Below are 22,939 nucleotides of genomic sequence, written 5' to 3'. Positions count from 1 at the left end.
GATTTGAGAGAGGGGGTGTGCTGACTGATCCTTGGAGCTTTGCGAGTAGAGTCAGTAATATTTTCCTGTTGACATCCACCACATTCATTTTATTAAGTTCATTTAAGTACGAAAACCTCAATATGCTTTGCACAAGGCTGAAGAAAATCTGTATTAGATGCTTGTAACAGCTGTTTTCTTTAACAGTTATGTTTTCCTGCTGCTGCAAAAGAGAGCGGATTTTAGGACATTTCAAACCCTGCAATGCTTTGTTTAGTGTAAAAAAAAAAATGCTGTAACGTTAACATTGCATGTAAAAGTTCCTCATTCCACTGTATGATACTGACACATTGTACTCCTTGTGCTTTTGCTGTTGTTATAAGTGAGATACTTCCGTGATCTCAACAGCTGCAGAGTGCGTGAAGTGGATTGGCCCTGCTCAAGCGGTAAAGCGCAGATATTAGTTATTTGAGAGTGCATATTAGCAGCTTCAGCAGGGTTGATGAGAACAGGGCACGCTGCAGCATGTCCCTGTTACACATACATTATCTAAAGAACTGTGGGAATTTGACACAGGATCCGGCCTACTGCAGTGTACACGCTTTGTAGTCGGGCTGGGGAAACCTTCAACTTTCAGTGTCGGGTTTTGGAAAAAAAAATAAATCTGAAGCTGAAAATTGCCATATTTGCCAAGATGCTGAGTTTGTTTCGCTTCTCCGTGACAAATGTGAAGTTTCGTCTAAATAACGTAAGGCGAGAAGGAAATTGTCTTAAGCGTTGGTTTTGCCAAACCTCAACTCATCAAACTGAATCAACATTCCTGTGAACACACACGTACACCTATACACACCGTGAGTCTGCTGGATGATGCCCCCCCCCACCACCACCACCACCACCTCTCCCACTGTCTCTTTGAAGTGTGGACCTGGCTGTAAATTCTTGGGCTCTTTTATGCTCATTCCTATTTCGATTAGTGGGGTTAACAAGCCGCTGCAGCTCAGGCTAATGAGACTGTACCACTGAGAGGGGTCATCAGAGGCGGGGTGGGGTGGGAGGGGGCAAGGACGGATGACTCAGTCCCCCTTCCTACCGAGGTAAATGAGATGGAGGGGAATCCTGAACATGTGCTGCTCACTCGCGTTTCAAGGAATGAATAAACACAGAGTGAAACTGCAAAGACAACGAACGGTAAACTCCGCTACCTGCTCTCCAGTGCATCACACACGTCATCGCCTCTCACCGAGGATGAGACGGTCCTCGCCTTGATCGAGTGCGTTCCTCCTGCAAAAACACACACACACACACACACACACACACACAAACATGCCTCCTCACTAACATGGGGGCCTTGTGTGGCCAATCCCGCTGGGGACAGATGGGCAGACAGAGAGGGGGGCCTCATTAAGGCAGGATGTACCAGGATGCAGTAAAACCTCTACTTTCCTTTCCTCTCATTCCCCCCCTTTTTTTCTCCCCTGTGCTCATTCTCAGCACACGGTGCTCTTGGAGATCACAAACAGATGGAAAGGAGATAGACTTAGATCACTTGGTGACATAGACGAAACCATCTCGCGGTCTTTTCGTTCACGGCCTCTGTCCAGTAAAGTCAGATGTATAAATTGTGACAAAAATGCAATACTTGAAATGTGAGGACAACAGCATTGCAAAATCAGTGCCTGAAAGTACTTAGGTGGTGCCAAAGAAACCCTCAAGATCCTTAATGTTTCTCTGATTACTTGTCATTAAATTTTGAAAATTTGAATGCGAAGTTGACAAAAGATCTTGACCTCAGTGTTTTCATGACTGACAGCAGGCTTGTTTGCCACTGGAAAGGTGATATGTGTTAAACTAATGAATTAAATTGTCATTTCTTTGTTGCAGTATCTATAACAGTCAGAAGTACTGTATTTGAGTAAAGGAAGTGATAAAGTTGCAAAGTTTCAGTGACTTTATTGCAGCCACTCTTTAAAACATGGGAAGTAAAGACAGATTTGCTACTTTAAGAACATTTTTAGCAATAAAATGTTGTTACCATCACTGCTAGTAACTGATCACTGTATGCCTGTAGACCTGAGCCTTACATGTATGGAAACATTAACTGCATTAACCAGTGTAATATAGCCTCATACTGGCCCTAAGGGTTCCTGTTTTGCACATAAACGTTTTGTGGAGGTCAACGCACAAATGGACCAATCGGAGTCAGTTGCACGACGGTCCCACAGAGGTTAAGTGTCTCAACCAAGAGGTCACGCCGTCATTTAACCAATACATCTGCATCCCATCCAATGCAGGTCACACGCTGGCGTACAGATCGGCTGTGATGGCTGGCCAAGTGAGCAGACAAATGAGGAAATGATGAGAAGTGGGGGGCCTGTCTTGTCTTGTCTCCAGCAGCATCAGCCCTCCCCTGCTGTGTCTGTGGCTGTCTGTGGTGTTGTCCTAATCAGGAGAGTCAGCGCTGACACACAGCAGACTGTACTGCACTTCCACACGGCCCTCAGTCTCAAAGTATCCCAGCTCCTGTCAGTCTGGCGAAGGAGGGCAGGAAAGAAATCACCCTTCCAAACCTGGCACAGACACGAACGTGTTATGATATAGGAGTATCTTTCACTGTGCGTTTTAAGCCCTCGTTTCCTGCCATCTCTCCGTAACTGTCTCTCCCTATTCCACGCTCATGGGAGCATATAGGTTGAGTGTGAGACAGACGTTCCCTTTAGGTGAATTTTTCAGACACAAAGCTTTCAAGCCTGTTGCTCGGAGCTATGGAATGAGCATTGATCTCGGCGGAGAGAAAGATGATGCGGACGAGAAAGGAGGGCGAAGCTCCAGATCTTTTTTGTGGAGGTTCCCTCTTAATTTCATCAAGCAGCACCTCGGGGGGAACATGAGGAGGGTGAGAGGAGGGGTTAGCAGAAGCAGTGGACATCAGGATAATAATGATAATTTAATTAAAAGGTTACTCACCTACTCAGTCACTCAAGGGGGAGAGATGAACACCGCTGCTGGAGATGCATCTTCCAGTCAATAAGAGCGATCACAGCGCAGCCTAATTGAGGCCTGTGTCTCTGTGTGTGTGTGTGTGTGTGTGTGTGTGTGTGTGTGGGTGTGTGTGTGTGTGTGTGTGTGTGTGTGTGTGTGTGTGTGTGTGTGTGTCTAATGACAGCGAGGGGACGGGACCCTCGAACGCCTCCCAGGGGCTCCGCTCCTAATTGGTTAATTAATCCTTACAGAGCTCGTCTGTAAAGCCAGCGGCACTCAGAGTGGAAAAGGAGGGAGAGAGGTAAGGACAGAAGGCTGGAGGGGGGGAGGCAAGTTTGACAATGACATCAGCAGCGTCAGAGCAGATATTATCCCTTAAAGCACCACATGTTTCTCACTAAGTCTGAAACAATCTGCTTCTTTTATGAGATCTCAGTTTGATTCCAGTTTTTGACAGATAATGTTTGAGGGTTTTTTTTGACTTTTTTTTTTTTTTGCTTTTGCTTTTAAACTTGCATTCCTTCCTTTACTCCCTGTTTACACTCTATCCTATCTCCGTCTCGCACTTTCTCCTCCTCTTCTTTCTGTTTTGCAGAGATGGGTTACAGTGGGCTAGAGGGAAGGGCAGCCATGTATAGTGCTTGTCTGGGTGATACTCACTGAAAGAGACAAGTATGTAATTTGCCCTTAGATGCAGCACAACACATACTCCGTTCTTGCATAATATGCCGGTTACATGGGGCAAAATAAGGATTGTCAAGTGAATGTGTTAGAACTCCACTCAAGTAAGTAGTGGTGTAAACTGGTCAAAGTATTTCACTTCACAGTCACAAAAGAACAGAAGTGTTGATTCCATCTGGCGAGCTAAAAATACTAACATTTTTTTCTCCCTTTCTTTAAAAACAAGGAGGACTTTTGTATCTGCTCAGTGTGTTTCTTGATCATTTTCCTTTCCTTTGGCACAAACATGTGTGTACCAATTTTTCATTTTGGCCAGCACAAAGAGGACTTTTGTATGTAGCAGAGCATTAACTTACATGTACTCTGGAGTATTGACAACAGTACTGCCCTCCTGCCAACTATCTTTATCAGGATTGCATGACTTTTTTTAGTGTGCTTGATGGTCTTTTGTGGGTCATTGTGCTGCACAAGTGCTAACTCCTCTAAAACCAACATGCTGCCAAGTTCTGTGTTTGCTGCTCAAACCGTAGAAAATCAGTCCATGTGCACAGACACAATGGAGGAAAGTGTATGGTCCTGTACACATACTCAGACGTACATATATAAACACTGGCGGAAACCGGGATAGATTTGGTTGAGCCAGGAAAAATGCAGGCCCATATAAAAATCCGTCTTTGAGACACATGCGCTCACACACACACACACACACACACACACGCATGCAGACATGCATGCACGCTGGGGAATGCTGTCTGTATGCACCCCTGCATATGTGAACAGGTTCAGTGAATGCAGTTAAAAGATTTTGATGACTGAGGGAGCCTGTACACACACACTTCTAATCCCATTCACACTGCTGCTAAAACAAACAACGTGTAATGAGGCAGCAGCTGCACACAAAGCAGTGGATATACAATACATATCTGGAGACAGTAGATCATCAACAAGCACACAATGTCCTATGAAGATATAATAACAATGTATTATGTACAAATGTGGAAGGCAATAGGTACAATTTAACAAATGAAATATTTGCAACTTGTGCAGTTATCAAGCTACATGTGTATTATTTGAGGTATTTCATTTGAGCTTTTAAGTGGTGAAGGAAGTTATGAAGCATATATAAACTTACAAATAAGAATAAAAATAAGCTGGAGTAGAAGTCCAAGTCGGTTTAAAGCTGCATTTTAGGCAGCGTAATCACAAGGTGATTGCATCATCTGAAACGGTCGATTATTTTTAACTTTAAAGCCAGTAACCCCTACAGTGTGTGGGTGTGGAAGAGAGTGAGTAACTTGGGGTGAGGCCCAGTAGAAAACCACTAAATCGCCCATAAAAATGGCAACATTCATATTTTCAGTCATCACCCAGATCTCCTTCTCCCATCCAGGTTGTGAATACAGTATGACACAATGAGAAGTCTCTTGGCCTTGGCACGATCATCTCTGTCACGCTGGGGCACCATAAATCAACCATCAACCACTTAACCACTTACAGTGATACTGTTTTTAATTTTACGCTCAGATAGAAAGTCTATGTTTGGGGCTTCAGTTACATGGAAAATCTTACTTTGGTTCCATGCTCTGTTTATGTACTCCACTTCAAATCAGGATAATGATTTATGTGCAAAATGTTCTTATTTTACAATTACAGGCAAAGTTTTATCCAAAAAAAAAAAAAACCTGTTGCATAGCCATAGATTACTTTCTTGCACTACAGTCCTGCTTGAATTGTGTACTTATCATAACAACAATAATAACTGCAACCTAACATTTGCTATATTTTATTGCTACACTATATCACCATTGGCATCTTGCAGTATCTGCAACCACATCACCACTTTTAAGCTATATTCAGACCACAGTTCTCTCATTCATTAAAAAGGGAGCCCGAACATGAAGTCATATGGCACCATGCCACATTATCTAAGCAAATATTGCAAACACACACTTTCCGCTGGTTCTCTTCTTATCACTTCTTTGCTACAAACGTTAAAGTTGTTGCTTTTGTGATAACTTTGCAGTATTTACAAATACTGCCTGTGAGTATTACAGTGTTTTGCCATCTCATAATGCTTCAAATGCATTAATCTGGTGGTCCAACTGGTCTTCCTGGACCATGTCTCACCACTACTTTAAACAAGGAAAGCCCTCAGAGAGTGCAGTACTCTGCCAAGGCTGCTCAGTCGCTGTATGATTTTGAAAGGATGAAATCTTTAAAAAAATTTGTGGGATCGCAATCATGTGATCGTCAGCAGGCAGCTGACGTTGTGTTCACTTGTAATCATAGGTAAAGGGACGGCGTGTCGCTGTCTTGCAATGATACAGAAATCTTTAACAAATCTGTGGATCCAGACTATAAGCCGCATCACTGCCAAAATCAAATCACTTTGTCCTTGTGGCATATCTGACCTTCCCTAAAAATTGCATCCAAATCTTGGATCAACATCTAGCTAATATAGCTTTGATATTGCAGTCTGTACAAGCTACTTGTATATTGTATAAGCTGCTTTGTTGCTTTGTATATTTTATAGTTTGTTTTCCAAAATCTCTCCTTGTTGTGTTCTTCTACTGCTGCTTTCTTTTTCATCTCCCTACATCCCCGAGTCCTTTATTCAAGCTGAAAACAAGTTCTAAACCCTATGGTCATCCCCTTGAACACTGAAAGCCAATGAAACCACCCATGTCTGTTGTAGGAGAGATCCAAAGACTTCAGTAAGGATGAGCCATGGTGGTGTACCAGAAAACATGGCCCAAGTCAAATCAAGTGTGTGTCTTGGACGCGTCCACCCTGAGGCAAAGACAAGTGGAGCACCAAGCAGACTGTATGTGACATGACAGAGTTCCAAATGAACCCAAATGGACACACACAGACTGCCTCTGCAAATAGTTTGTTTGTGTACATGCGGTCATGTAGTGTCAGTCATCGAGCAGAGAAGGAGACACGAATACGCATGCATGTACATATGTTGTATGTAGACATGTACAATATAAACACATGAGGATGGAGTAGTGACGCAGTATGAAGAAAGCTTTGTTCCTTTTCTGTGCTCTCCGTCCCCTGACAGTCCTTCTCCCTCAAGGCCTTGCTAGCTCAGGTCAGGGATGTTAAAGTAAAACACATGTAGAGTAAATACATACAAGTGAATGAAAGCAAACAAAATGACTGACTGTCATGCTCCCACTTTGGGAAACACCGGAGCATCAAATTTTCCATTGAATTTTCCATCAGAAGACACTGGAGCCAAAATGCTAAACATCTTGTCAGATGTTCCAGTTGCACACGGGTGTTTGTCTGCGTGTGTGTGTGTGTTGAGGAGGTTAATGTCACAGCTATGGCATTGTGTGTGTGTGTGTGTGTGTGTGAGTGTGTGTGTGTGTGTGTGTGTGTCGCCTTGTTTCCTCAGACATCACAGAACAAGGCGAGGAGTGTCAGAAGTCATTTGGCCACGATGGAGCCACACGGCACGCTGCCATTCACTTCGAATCAGCCGCACACTGAGAGATCCAGCTCAGCCTGCGGGGCATGGCGACTGCCGCACACACACACACACACACACACACACACACACGTTCATACATATATATATATATACAGACACACACCTCCATCACCCCACCTCACTCTGCCTCTCAGACACACCAAACACAAGGTCCCTAACACGCCTCATCACCCAGCCTCTGGCCACCCCTCCCGACCTGCCTGGACCCACACATGCCTAAAAGAAACGCACCTACAATAGCCATGTGCTCATGCTGACACATGAGGATGTCAAGAAACACACACATTTAACATACACGCACATGCGCACGACAAGCCCTGTCTCTCTAATTTATTGTTCTTCCACCTTCCACCATTGTAGGGATTTCTTTCCTTCTCCACTGACTTTGCTGTCTGCCTCCTTCGTCTTTCTTCTCATCTCTGCCCCCCTCCTCCCTTTCAGAGATTTCAGAGAAAATAACTGAGGGCCAGATTAGAGGTTGGCTGCCTCTTTGCATTACCAGCAAAGATAAATATTCCCAGGATGACTCCCATCGCCTGGAGGATGTTTATGTGTGTACATGCTGCTCTACCTCCCAAAACACACACACATGCACGCACACACACACACACTCGTGTGCACCAGCGCACACGTATGAGAGCATGTGTGCAATGTTAAACACATACACTCTGCTGTATTTCTGCTTCGCTCAGTGTGGCGGAGTAGATGGAGCAGAGGGAGATCATCAACGTCCATCTGCCTGTTGCTGGCTTCACTTTTACCTGTGTGTGTGTGTGTGTGTGTGTGTGTGTGTGTCTGTGTGTGTGTGTGTGTGTGTGTGTGTGTGTGTGTGTGTGTGTGTGTGTGTGTGTGTGTGTGTGTGTGTGTGTGTGTGTGTGTGTGTGTGTGTGCTTAAACTAGCTAGGTGATAAATGCCAACAGCTGCTCTGTGATGTCACTGTCACAGGCAGCAGGGAGAGCAGGAGATGAGACCTGCATTTCCAGGAACATTTCCCGGCTTTGTCAGGTTATTTTGAATACAGTTTAAGAGCTGTCATCAGGAGTGTTGATCGCCTGATCGGCCTCTACTGGATACTTGATTAAGTTAAGATACCATAGTATAGTTTAAAAAAAAAAAAAAAAATAGAAAAAAAGGTTAAAGTTTGAATATCATTTTTTTCTGTGCCTCATTTAATTAAAATCTCCAGCTTCTGCCATTATTTATTTTCATCCCTTTGTTTCATTTATCTCCAAAATAAATTTTCAAATTTTCAGCTTCTGTAGGCTAAACAGGATCCACAAGTGATGACACATCTCAAAATGACATATTAGGCTTGTTCAAGATGAACTCCGTCACGCTTGAACAGCACACAAGGGTGCCCAGATAGCTCAGCTGGTTGAGTGGGTGACTCCTGAACAGGGGCTACAGTCCCCGAAGCAGTGGCATGGGTTTGATTCCAGCTATCGGGCCTTAACTCTAGGTATTTTCCTGACTGCCTCTCAACTTATCCTGTCAAATATGGCCCAAAAAAAAAGCACACGAGACAGTGTTAATGCTTGCCAGTCAAGATGGACAGTTTCGTGCATGAAGTCACAGAAATACACCAGTTTATTAAAATCATCATATATCTCTCCTTTTGTCTCCAGTCTCTGATTGTTTTAATCATGACTGGGTATTGAAATGCTATACAGATGATCTGTTAAGTCTTCGTTTTGCACGAGTTCTCCTGCAAATCAGCATTGCATTAGTTTGTAAATCAGCTGAGCAGACCACCATGTTGTTCGGTCAACATCTAAATCAATCAGCTGTTCAGTCACATGAGAGCCAGGCGTTTCCCATCATGCCTTGAGGCTGTGCAGTGGCTGCAGAGCAACAGCAGCGCACCTTTAGAACAGGCATAAAACTGATTATGACAACTAAAATCCAAACAATATTGGCAATAATGTAACCACAGAATGACAGATGCGTGGGTGCCTCTGTTTTGTTTTCTCTTTGTTTCTTTTTTTTAATTGTTATATTATAAAACTTTAGGTTATTGTCAACATCAGTCAGCAAAATGCAGCCATTTGACTGGATTCTCTTGTGTCAGTAGCTCCAAAGCAAAGAAATCATTGTTAACTGACCCAAAAATATGTCATTTGATAAGGAACATGTTCACTTCCTGTTTTACCACTGCAATAAAAATAGTTTAAAGACCCCTCTGGTTTAAAAAAAAAAAAAAAAAAGTCTCAAAAACACAGATTCAGACATCCAGACATTCAAACATCAACTTGCAAAGTAAATACATTTAGAAATAGATTATTCTTTCCCAGAATTGGTTTCTGGTTCAAATACATACAACTGAACTACTCCAGTATTACAACTTGCAATTGTATGGTGTGTTTTACAGTGTTTGAGGAGAGTTGCAGGTGAGCTGGTGCGCTTGAGGTGCAGTAGGTGGCAGAGATCTGCACATGCACATCTAGAACAGCTGTAGAATTACATCCAAATCATTTTAAAGTGTGGATGGATGGTTTAATTTCAGTGTAACGGGGGAAGGTTTTCTTATGTTCTCTTTCAAAGTGACACATTCTCTGCTAATTATTCTTAGTAAGGTGTTTTGTCTGTATATATATTTTTAATAGTCTAATAAAATGCTACTTTTATTACACAAAAATACTCTCCCTGCCCCACCTTGCAAACTAATGCACATATGTTTGAGTGCTAGTTGTGCTCACAGGTATTTATGTCTCAACTTTATGACCATGTTTGGGATGCCAGCATTTGTGCAGTCATATGCATGTGCATGCATGCAGAACAGCAGTACAGTACGCTTTATAAGCCATTTTTCTCCACCGTGGTATGCTCACCAATAAAATGGGAGTTCTTTATTAGCTGGTTATTTTGTTTTGCTTTTTTCCCACCAGCTACGAACACTGCAAGATGTGAGTGAGCAAAGTCAGCTGTGGAATATAACATTTCTTCATGACCGGTGTGGTATTTATTTAGCGATAGCAGCAGCAGCCATTTGGTGTCATTGTGGCTCAACTAGCTGTTTGTTACGTGATCTTTACTGGAAAGCCAAAACATGTTTTCCATTTGTCAGTTTGTAAAAAAAACAAGATATTGCTTGTTAATGAGGATAACTAGTCGCAGGCATTGCAGTGAAGCAGCTCATTGATGTGTTTTTTAATAGGTTTCGGGCACCAATGAAGCTCTATGGCACAAAGGAATGTGTTGAATCTGATTTTCGATACAAAGATTATGGTTTTTATGGATAGATTCAGCGCTGTTTTGGTCCTTTCATGGCTGACAATTGAAAAAAGTGGAGAAAATCACCAGAATTATCCTGATACTATTATATTATTTTGGATTCCCAGTATCACAAGTATAAAACCCTGTATTGTAATGGTGACATGTCTGTCATGAGTTACAGCTGTGTGTCAATGAGTTCAGCTTAACGCTCAACTTTATCTCAAGTCCTCCACAGACCATAGCGGTGTCACCACCAAAACACCATCATGTGGGAGCATAATTCATCCTTTGGTGTCTTTTTTACAAGTGCAGGGGATCCCCTGTAAAATCCTCCAACCTCGCAGTCCAGGCTGTCTTGATGCCTCGCCCAGGGAGAACCAACAACTTTATCATGGCATCTACCCAGAATGGTAATTACACAGAAGAGAAAGTGCTGGCGGGACTCGATCCTGAGCCAGAGGAAGGAAACCAGGAAGTTTTCAACCACATTTCGACTTTAGATAGCACTGGTGGGATCCGATCACAGGTCAACAAGGACACGTGTGGTTCCACAGGCAGCAGACAATGCTCCAGCGTCTCTGAATTACAGAGGGCTGTCAAGATGAGAGGGAACTCGGACCTCCTTGGATGCAAGTGTGCAGACTCAAAGATAAAATCCTCACTGCCAGAGTTTCCTGAAGCAAGAGACTGAATATGCCAGCTGCAGCGGTGTTACTGACTCTGACCTGATCATAGAAAACAAGCGATGGTAATTTCAAGTCTCCCGTCAGTGCCATAAACACCACAATAAAGTTGAAACATTTTTAACCCCTTAAAGTTTAAATGACAGATTAGAATAAACAGATAAATAGCATGTAGATGCTTTTCTCAAGGGATGCACATTAAGTTCTGTTAGGAAGGAAATTGGAATCAGATGGAGATTAGACAGTGAAGAAGATGTTTCCGCTCAGAGGTGAAGTAAGGAGACAGGACACAGGGACTGAGAGAAAGGGGAGAGACTGGGTTGTAGCCTGTGGCTCCGGTAAACTGTGAATAGAGGAAATGGACTTATGCTGTACCCCTACCTAATTTACCTTTGGATATTTACCTTCATTGGCACAAAAAACGAGGAAATACTGAGTGTTTCTTGAGTGTTTATTGATTATTGTGCTGATCAGATCTCATCCAGTCAAGATTCTCTACCATAAAGTCTATTTTCCTCGTACTGTTGCTGCCAGTGGGTTTGACTGTGATTCCCTGCTCTTGCTTTCACATGCGCCATTGAAACTGTTTTGATTACAAATAAATAGCAATTAAGATTCTATTATATTTCACGAAGCTTTTAGATCTTTTAAGTCGCCTTATTTGATCAGCTGTTGGCATGAATGCCGCTACTGTCAGCCTGTTTTGGTATCGCAGCGCTTTGAGTGAGGCAGTTGGTGTGGAGCAGAAAATGATGAGACGTGTCAGAACAAGACTGATATTTTCAAGCAGCACATTTTTCTCCCTGCTGGAGACTTCTGTCGGTCTGTTTGGACAAAGAACTCGAAACCCACACACACACTAGTGTACTCTCACATATGCATACATTCAGACTTATACGCTTACTTGTGTAATCATACACTGCTCTTATTCACACTCGCTCATGCAAGCACAAATGAAGAAAAACACTCACCACACGTACAATAAGGTTTGTCAGCAAGGTCTAGTTTTATAATTAATAGTGTTCACATTCATATCTATATTACAGATGCAGAAACCAGAGGATTTAGAACCTTTCGAATGACAGTCACTTGGGACACAAGTATCATAATTTGTTTAAATGTAATGGAATAGTAAGCTTCATCAAATAAAGTGAAAGATATTTGCAAATTAAAATTAAGGTTTTTAGTTTGTGCAAATGTTTTTTTTTTTAAATGCTAGAGTCAAAATGAGTGAAATAAGCAGTTAACACCATGACTGAGCATTTCCATATTGAAACTGCAGTGTACTGATGACGGTCTCCAAAACACGGATTCTGAGTTCTAGGGTTTCGTAACCGAGCTAAGGAGCAAATTATGTCAACGTGCACGGTGGGGCTTATCCTTCTTTAGAATTGTTTTCTGGTTTGAACCTGTATGGCTGAGTTATGTCAATATTACTGCTTGACATTGTAGCATTAGAGTAGTTTTATAGTGTTGTGGGCAAGCTGGTCGAGCTGCAGTAAGAGACTGTAAGACCATGAAGTGTACTACACTGGAAAATGAATGGGTAAGCAAGGCATACTGAGCCTAAAGTTACAGTTTTCAAAGTTAAGAAGGTGGTACATCTTTAACCTGGTTAGATCAGCATGGTAACTTATGCTTTGGAACAGGCTGCCTTCAGAGTTTCAGATTCAAATGGGCTTCAAGAAGCATCTCCCTTTCACCAAAGAATTTTTTCATAATTCTCTGTCAGTGATACAATCTCTCAGCTGGCAGAATATGTAATATGTGCAAATCTGTTGGGCTGTGTTAGTAATTCCACAGTGTATGCATTGCATTACCACAGAACTTGACATGTATTCAGTAGGCGATGCATAAATACGATTTTATGACTGGCCCTGATTTATTGTTCAGTCTGTTTTGGTTTGCTATTTTGATTTCCACGTAACCTTCATTAGTTTAAGACCTAAATGCACTTCTTCAATATGTTTAGGACCCTTAATGTGAAGCTGTCATGTTAGAAATAAACGGCTACATTGAAATTGTACATTAACTTGCACGGATGATAGTTTTCTACCAGCATTCCTCTCTTGCATAACTGCAGTAGCAGCACTTTTTACCGTCATACATTTTTTTTTACAGTCTTCATAGCTCTCCATTATAACATCCTGCTCCTCTCGACTTAAGATGGCAGCACATGATTGGTCCATTCCTTGCAGAAGAAGAGTCTCATGGCGCCTAAAATGTCCCTTAATTAGTTTTATAGATTCTGAAGAAGAAAAAATGGATAAAAAAAGAAAGCTGATGAACACTGTCATGATACTCATTATCTCTGACTAGGGGTTCGGGTTTACAATAATGTTTATGTTATTATTTAATGCAGAAAAAAAACATATCATTTTGGTTACATAACAGTGCATCCATCCATTATCTATACACCGCTTAATCCTCATTAGGGTCTTAGGGGGCTGGAGTCTATCCCAGCTGACTTAGGGTGAAGGCAGGGGACACCCTGGACAGGTCACCAGTCAATCACAGGGCTACATATATAGACTAGAAAAGCACTCAGAGAGCACAGTACTCCACCAAGGCTGTTCATTCATTCGTTCATTTTTCTAAGTTGTTTTTTGGACTGTTTTGTTGGTTTTATCCAAAAGGCAAATTGAGATGAAAGCAGGGGAGACCTGCAGTAAAGGGCCATGAGCTGGAATCAAACATGCATCTCTGATGCAGTCCTGTTTATGAGTCACTCGCTCAACTAATTGAGCTACCTGGGCACCTTTTTTCTGTTTGTTGGACGACATACTAAACTATGACATGTTTTTATACATTTTGGACAATATACCCGACTGTGACGTTTTTGTGATATTTTGGACAACATGCCAAATTGTGAAGTTTTTTCCACATTTTAGACCACATATTAAACTATGACTTTTTACTGATATTTTGGACGACATACTAAACTATGACTTTTTACTGATATTTTGGACGACATACTAAACTATGACTTTTTACTGATATTTTGGACAACATACTAAACTATGACGTTTTTGTGACATTTTGGACCAAATACTAAACTATTACATTTTTGTGATATTTTGGACCACAGACTAAACTATGATGTTTTTGGGCACATTTTGGACCACATACTAAACTATTACGTTTTTGTGATATTTTGGACCACAGACTAAACTATGACATTTTTGGTCATATTTTGGACGACATGCTAAACTATGACGTTTTTGTTATATTTTGGACGACATACTAAACTATGATGCTTTTGTGACATTTTGGACCACATACTAAACTATGACGTTTTTGGTCATATTTTGGACGACATACTAAACTATGACGTTGTAGTGATATTTTGGACGACATGCTAAACTATGACGTTTTTCTGATATTTGGACGACATACTAAACTATGACGTTGTAGTAATATTTTGAACGACATGCTAAACTATGACGTTTTTCTGATATTTGGACGACATACTAAACTATGACGTTATAGTGATATTTTGGACGACATGCTAAACTATGACGTTTTTCTGATATTTGGACGACATACTAAACTATGACGTAGTGACATTGTGGACGACATACTAAACTATGACGTTTTTGTGATATTTTGGACGACATACTAAACTATGAAGTTTTTGTGATATTTTAGACATACTAAACTATGACGTTTTTGTGAAATTTTGGACGACATTCTGAAATATGACTTTTTTTAGTGTTATTTTGCACGACATACTAAACTATGACGTCTTTGTGATATTTTGGGCCACATACTAAACTATCACGTTTTTGGTCATATTTTGGACGACATGCTAAACTATGATGTTTTTGTCATATTTTGGACGTTATACTAAACTATGACGTTTTTGTGATATTTTGGATGACATACTAAACTATGACATTTTTTCGACATTTAGGACCACATACTAAACTATTACGTTTTTGTGATATTTTGGACCACAGACTAAACTATTACGTTTTTGTGATATTTTGGACCACAGACTAAACTATGACATTTTTGGTCATATTTTGGGTGACATGCTAAACTATGACGTTTTTGTTATATTTTGGACGACATACTAAACTATGATGCTTTTGTGACATTTTGGACCACATACTAAACTATGACGTTTTTGGTCATATTTTGGACGACATACTAAACTATGATGTTGTAGTGATATTTTGCACAACATACTAAACTATGACGTTTTTGTGATGTTTTGGGCCACATACTAAACTATGACGTTTTTGTGATGTTTTGGGCCACATACTAAACTATCACGTTTTTGGTCACATTTTGGACGACATGCCAAACTATGATGTTTTGTCATATTTTGGACGTTATACTAAACTATGACGTTTTTGTGATATTTTGGATGACATACTAAACTATGACATTTTTTCGACATTTAGGACGACATACTAAACTATGACATGTTACTGATATTTTGGACGACATATTAAACTATGACGTTTATGTGATGTTTTGGACGGCATACTAAACTATGACATTTTTGTCATATTTTGGACGACATACTAAACCATGACGTTTTTGTCACATTTTGGACGGCATACTAAACTATGACATTTACGGCCTCCTTTACATTATTTCATCATATGGCACATTTTTAAAACATGTTGAAAAATCGCATTTTTTTCGACATAGTATAGTAAGGCGTTTTTTTTGCGCCAGAATTCATGATGATTTTTTTTTTCAAAGAAAACCTTTCTGGAGTGTTTTTCACGCCCTCCTTTACATTATGTCATCATATGGCACGTTTTTACAACATGTTTGAAAAATTGCATTTTTTTTCGACATAGTATAGTAAGGCGTTTTTTTTTGCGCCAAAATTCATGATGCTTTTTTTTTTCAAAGAAAACCTTTCTGGAGTGTTTTTCACACCCTCCTTTACATTATTTCATCATATGGCACGTTTTTACAACATGTTTGAAAAATCGCCTTTTTGTTCGACATAGTATAGTAAGGCATTTTTTTGCGCCGAAATTCATGATGATTTTTTTTTTCAAAGAAAACCTTTCTGGAGTGTTTTTCATGGCCTCCTTTACATTATTTCATCATATGGCACGTTTTTACAACATGTTTGAAAAATCGCCTTTTTGTTCGACATAGTATAGTAAGGCGTTTTTTTTTGCGCCAAAATTCATGATGTTTTTTTTTCAAAGAAAACCTTTCTGGAGTGTTTTTTACACCCTCCTTTACATTATTTCATCATATGGCACGTTTTTACAACATGTTTGAAAAATCACGTTTTTTTTCGACATAGTATAGTAAGGCGTTTTTTTGCGCCAAAATTCATGATGATTTTTTTTTCAAAGAAAACCATTCTGGAGTGCTTTTCACACCCTCCTTTACAATATTTCATCATATGGCACGTTTTTACAACATGTTTAAAAAATCACGTTTTTTATCAACATGAGGCGTTTTTTTTGCGCCAAAATTCACGATGCTTTTTTTTCAAAGAAAACCTTTCTGGAGTGTTTTTCACACCCTCCTTTACATTATTTCATCATATGGCACGTTTTTACAATATGTTTGAAAAATGGCATTTTTTTTCGACATAGTATAGTAAGGCGTTTTTTTTGCGCCAAAATTCATGATGATTTTTTTTTCAAAGAAAACCTTTCTGGAGTGTTTTTCACACCCTCCTTTACATTATTTCATCATATGGCACGTTTTTACAACATGTTTGAAAAATCATGTTTTTTTCGACATAGTATAGTAAGGCATTTTTTTGGCGCCAAAATTCATGATGCTTTTTTTTTCAAAGAAAACCTTTCTGGAGTGTTTTTCACACCCTCCTTTACATTATTTCATCATATGGCACGTTTTTACAACATGTTTGAAAAATGGCATTTTTTTTCGACATAGTATAGTAAGGCGTTTTTTTTGCCTCAAAATTCATGATGCTTTTTTTTTCAAAGAAAACCTTTCTGGAGTGTTTTTCACACCCTCTTTTACATTATTTCATCATATGGCACGTTTTTACAACATTTTTGAAAAATCACGTTTTTTTTTCGACATAGTATAGTAAGGTGTTTTTTTTGCGCCAAAATTCATGATGCTTTTTTTTTTTCAAAGAAAACCTTTCTGGAGTGTTTTTGACACCCTCCTTTACATTATTTCATCATATGGCACGTTTTTACAACATGTTTGAAAAATGGCATTTTTTTTCGACATAGTATAGTAAGGCGTTTTTTTTGCGCCAAAATTCACGATGCTTTTTTTTTCCAAAGAAAACCTTTCTGGAGTGTTTTTCACACGCTCCTTTACATTATTTCATCATATGGCATGTTTTTACAACATGTTTGAAAAATGGCATTTTTTTTCGACATAGTATAGTAAGGCGTTTTTTTTGCGCCAAAATTCATGATGATTTTTTTTCAAAGAAAACCTTTCTGGAGTGGTTTTCACACCCTCCTTTACATTATTTCATCATATGGCACGTTTTTACAACATGTTTAAAAAATCACGTTTTTTATCAACATAAGGCGTTTTTTTTGCGCCAAAATTCACGATGCTTTTTTTTCAAAGAAAACCTTTCTGGAGTGTTTTTCACACCCTCCTTTACATTATTTCATCATATGGCACGTTTTTACAATATGTTTGAAAAATGGCATTTTTTTTCGACATAGTGTAATAAGGCGTTTTTTTTGCGCCAAAATTCATGATGCTTTTTTTTTCAAAGAAAACCTTTCTGGAGTGTTTTTCACACCCTCCTTTACATTATTTCATCATATGGCACGTTTTTACAACATGTTTGAAAAATGGCATTTTTTTTCGACATAGTAAAGTAAGGCGTTTTTTTTGTGCCAAAATTCATGATGCTTTTTTTTTTCAAAGAAAACCTTTCTGGAGTGTTTTTCACGGCCTCCTTTACATTATTTCATCATATGGCACGTTTTTACAACATGTTTGAAAAATGGCATTTTTTTTCGACATAGTATAGTGAGGCATTTTTTTTGCGCCAAAATTCATGATGCTTTTTTTTTCAAAGAAAACCTTTCTGGAGTGTTTTTCACACCCTCCTTTACATTATTTCATCATATGGCACGTTTTTACAACATGTTTGAAAAATGGCATTTTTTTTCGACATAGTATAGTAAGGCGTTTTTTTTGCCTCAAAATTCATGATGCTTTTTTTTTCAAAGAAAACCTTTCTGGAGTGTTTTTCACACCCTCCTTTACATTATTTCATCATATGGCACGTTTTTACAACATTTTTGAAAAAAATCACGTTTTTTTTCGACATAGTATAGTAAGGCGTTTTTTTTGCGCCAAAATTCATGATGCTTTTTTTTTTTCAAAGAAAACCTTTCTGGAGTGTTTTTCACACCCTCCTTTACATTATTTCATCATATGGCACGTTTTTACAACATGTTTAAAAAATCACGTTTTTTTTCGACATAGTATAGTAAGGTGTTTTTTTTGCGCCAAAATTCATGATGCATTTTTTTTCAAAGAAAACCTTTCTGGAGTGTTTTTGACACCCTCCTTTACATTATTTCATCATATGGCACGTTTTTACAACATGTTTGAAAAATGGCATTTTTTTTCGACATAGTATAGTAAGGCGTTTTTTTTGCGCCAAAATTCACGATGCTTTTTTTTTCCAAAGAAAACCTTTCTGGAGTGTTTTTCACACGCTCCTTTACATTATTTCATCATATGGCACGTTTTTACAACATGTTTGAAAAATGGCATTTTTTTTCGACATAGTATAGTAAGGCGTTTTTTTTGCGCCAAAATTCATGATGATTTTTTTTTCAAAGAAAACCTTTCTGGAGTGTTTTTCACACCCTCCTTTACATTATTTCATCATATGGCACGTTTTTACAACATGTTTAAAAAATCACGTTTTTTTTCGACATAGTATAGTAAGGCATTTTTTTTGCGCCAAAATTCATGATGCTTTTTTTTTCAAAGAAAACCTTTCTGGAGTGTTTTTCACGCCCTCCTTTACATTATTTCACCATATGGCACGTTTTTACAACATGTTTGAAAAATGGCATTTTTTTTCGACATAGTATAGTAAGGCGTTTTTTTTGCGCCAAAATTCATGATGATTTTTTTTTCAAAGAAAACCTTTCTGGAGTGTTTTTCACACCCTCCTTTACATTATTTCATCATATGGCACGTTTTTACAACATGTTTAAAAAATCACGTTTTTTTTCGACATAGTATAGTAAGGCGTTTTTTTTGCGCCAAAATTCATGATGATTTTTTTTCAAAGAAAACCTTTCTGGAGTGTTTTTCACACCCTCCTTTACATTATTTCATCATATGGCACGTTTTTACAACATTTTTGAAAAATCGCATTTTTTTTCGACATAGTATAGTAAGGCGGTTTTTTTTGCGCCAAAATTCATGATGCTTTTTTTTTCAAAGAAAACCTTTCTGGAGTGTTTTTCACGCCCTCCTTTACATTATTTCATCATATGGCACATTTTTACAACATGTTTGAAAAATGGCAGTATTTTTCGACATAGTATAGTAAGGCATTTTTTTGCGCCAAAATTCATGATGCTTTTTTTTTTCAAAGAAAACCTTTCTGGAGTGTTTTTCACGGCCTCCTTCACATTATTTCATCATATGGCACGTTTTTACAACATGTTTGAAAAATCACGTTATTTTTCGACAGTATAGTAAGGCATTTTTTTTGCGCCAAAATTCATGATGCTTTTTTTTTTCAAAGAAAACCTTTCTGGAGTGTTTTTCACGGCCTCCTTTACATTATTTCATCATATGGCACGTTTTTACAACATGTTTGAAAAATTGCTTTTTTTTTCGACATAATATAGTAAGGCGTTTTTTTTGCGCCAAAATTCATGATGATGTTTTTTTCATAGAAAACCATTCTGGAGTGTTTTTCACACCCTCCTTTACATTATTTCATCATATGGCACGTTTTTACAACATGTTTAAAAAATCACGTTTTTTATCGACATCAGGCGTTTTTTTTGCGCCAAAATTCATGATGCTTTTTTTTTCAAAGAAAACCTTTCTGGAGTATTTTTCACGCCCTCTTTTACATTATGTCATCATATGGCACGTTTTTACAACATGTTTGAAAAATCTCGTTTTTTTTCGACATAGTATAGTAAGGCGTTTTTTTTGCGCCAAATTTCATGATGCTTTTTTTTCAAAGAAAACCTTTCTGGAGTTTTTTTCACACCCTCCTTTACATTATTTCATCATATGGCACGTTTTTACAACATGTTTGAACAATGGCATTTTTTTTCGACATAGTGTAATAAGGCGTTTTTTTTGCGCCAAAATTCATGATGCTTTTTTTTTCAAAGAAAACCTTTCTGGAGTGTTTTTCACCCCTCCTTTACATTATTTCATCATATGGCACGTTTTTACAACATGTTTGAAAAATGGCATTTTTTTTCGACATAGTATAGTAAGGCGTTTTTTTTTCGCCAAAATTCATGATGCTTTTTTTTTTTTCAAAGAAAACCTTTCTGGAGTGTTTTTCACGGCCTCCTTTACATTATTTCATCATATGGCACGTTTTTACAACATGTTTGAAAAATCATGTTTTTTTTCGACATAGTATAGTAAGGCATTTTTTTTGCGCCAAATTTCATGATGCTTTTTTTTCAAAGAAAACCTTTCTGGAGTGTTTTTCACACCCTCCTTTACATTATTTCATCATATGGCATGTTTTTACAACATGTTTGAACAATGGCATTTTTTTTCGACATAGTGTAATAAGGCGTTTTTTTTGCGCCAAAATTCATGATGCTTTTTTTTTCAAAGAAAACCTTTCTGGAGTGTTTTTCACACCCTCCTTTACATTATTTCATCATATGGCACGTTTTTACAACATGTTTGAAAAATGGCATTTTTTTTCGACAGTATAGTAAGGCATTTTTTTGCCTCAAAATTCATGATGGTTTTTTTTAAAAGAAAACTTTTCTGGAGTGTTTTTCACACCCTCCTTTACATTATTTCATCATATGGCACGTTTTTACAACATTTTTGAAAAATCGCATTTTTTTTTCGACATAGTATAGTAAGGCGTTTTTTTTGCGCCAAAATTCATGATGCTTTTTTTTTTTCAAAGAAAACCTTTCTGGAGTGTTTTTCACACCCTCCTTTACATTATTTCATCATATGGCACGTTTTTACAACATGTTGAAGAATGGCATATTTTTCGACATAGTATAGTAAGTTGTTTTTTTTTGCGCCAAAATTCCTGATGATTTATTTTTCAAAGAAAACCTTTCTGGAGTGTTTTTCACACCCTCCTTTACATTATTTCATCATATGGCACGTTTGTACAACATGTTTGAAAAATGGCATTTTTTTTCGACATAGTATAGTAAGGCGTTTTTTTTGCGCCAAAATTCATGATGATTTTTTTTTCAAAGAAAACCTTTCTGGAGTGTTTTTCACACCCTCCTTTACATTATTTCATCATATGGCACGTTTTTACAACATGTTTAAAAAATCACGTTTTTTTTCGACATATTATAGTCAGGCGTTTTTTTTGCGCCAAAATTCATGATGATTTTTTTTTCAAAGAAAACCTTTCTGGAGTGTTTTTCACGCCATCCTTTACATTATTTCACCATATGGCACGTTTTTACAACATGTTTGAAAAATGGCATTTTGTTTCGACATAGTATAGTAAGGCGTTTTTTTTGCGCCAAAATTCATGATGATATTTTTTTCAAAGAAAACCTTTCTGGAGTGTTTTTCGCACCCTCCCTTACATTATTTCATCATATGGCACGTTTTTACAACATGTTTGAAAAATCATGTTTTTTTTCGACATAGTATAGTAAGGCGTTTTTTTTGCGCCAAAATTCCTGATGATTTTTTTTTCAAAGAAAACCTTTCTGGAGTGTTTTTCACACCCTCCTTTACATTATTTCATCATATGGCACGTTTGTACAACATGTTTGAAAAATGGCATTTTTTTTCGACATAGTATAGTAAGGCTTTTTTTTTGCGCCAAAATTCATGATGATTTTTTTTTCAAAGAAAACCTTTCTGGAGTGTTTTTCACATCCTCCTTTACATTATTTCATCATATGGCACGTTTTTACAACATGTTTAAAAAATCACGTTTTTTTTCGACATATTATAGTAAGGCGTTTTTTTTGCGCCAAAATTCATGATGATTTTTTTTTCAAAGAAAACCTTTCTGGAGTGTTTTTCACGCCATCCTTTACATTATTTCACCATATGGCACGTTTTTACAACATGTTTGAAAAATGGCATTTTTTTTCGACATAGTATAGTAAGGCGTTTTTTTTGCGCCAAAATTCATGATGATATTTTTTTCAAAGAAAACCTTTCTGGAGTGTTTTTCACACCCTCCTTTACATTATTTCATCATATGGCACGTTTTTACAACATGTTTGAAAAATCATGTTTTTTTTCGACATAGTATAGTAAGGCATTTTTTTTGCGCCAAAATTCATGATGCTTTTTTTTTCAAAGAAAACCTTTCTGGAGTGTTTTTCATGCCCTCCTTTACATTATTTCACCATATGGCACGTTTTTACAACATATTTGAAAAATCACGTTTTTTTTCGACATAGTATAGTAAGGCGTTTTTTTGCGCCAAAATTCATGATGCTTTTTTTTTTTCAAAGAAAACCTTTCTGGAGTGTTTTTCACACCCTCCTTTACATTATTTCATCATATGGCACGTTTGTACAACATGTTTGAAAAATGGCATTTTTTTCGACATAGTATAGTAAGGCGTTTTTTTTTGCGCCAAAATTCATGATGCATTTTTTTTCAAAGAAAACCTTTCTGGAGTGTTTTTCACACCCTCCCTTACATTATTTCATCATATGGCACGTTTTTACAACATGTTTGAAAAATGGCATTTTTTTCGACATAGTATAGTAAGGCGTTTTTTTT

This window comes from Amphiprion ocellaris, chromosome 5 (assembly GCF_022539595.1).
Source record: "Amphiprion ocellaris isolate individual 3 ecotype Okinawa chromosome 5, ASM2253959v1, whole genome shotgun sequence".
Taxonomy (NCBI): domain Eukaryota; kingdom Metazoa; phylum Chordata; class Actinopteri; family Pomacentridae; genus Amphiprion; species Amphiprion ocellaris.
The sequence above is the reverse complement of the archived record's forward strand: the minus strand, read 5'-3'. Positions refer to the sequence as shown.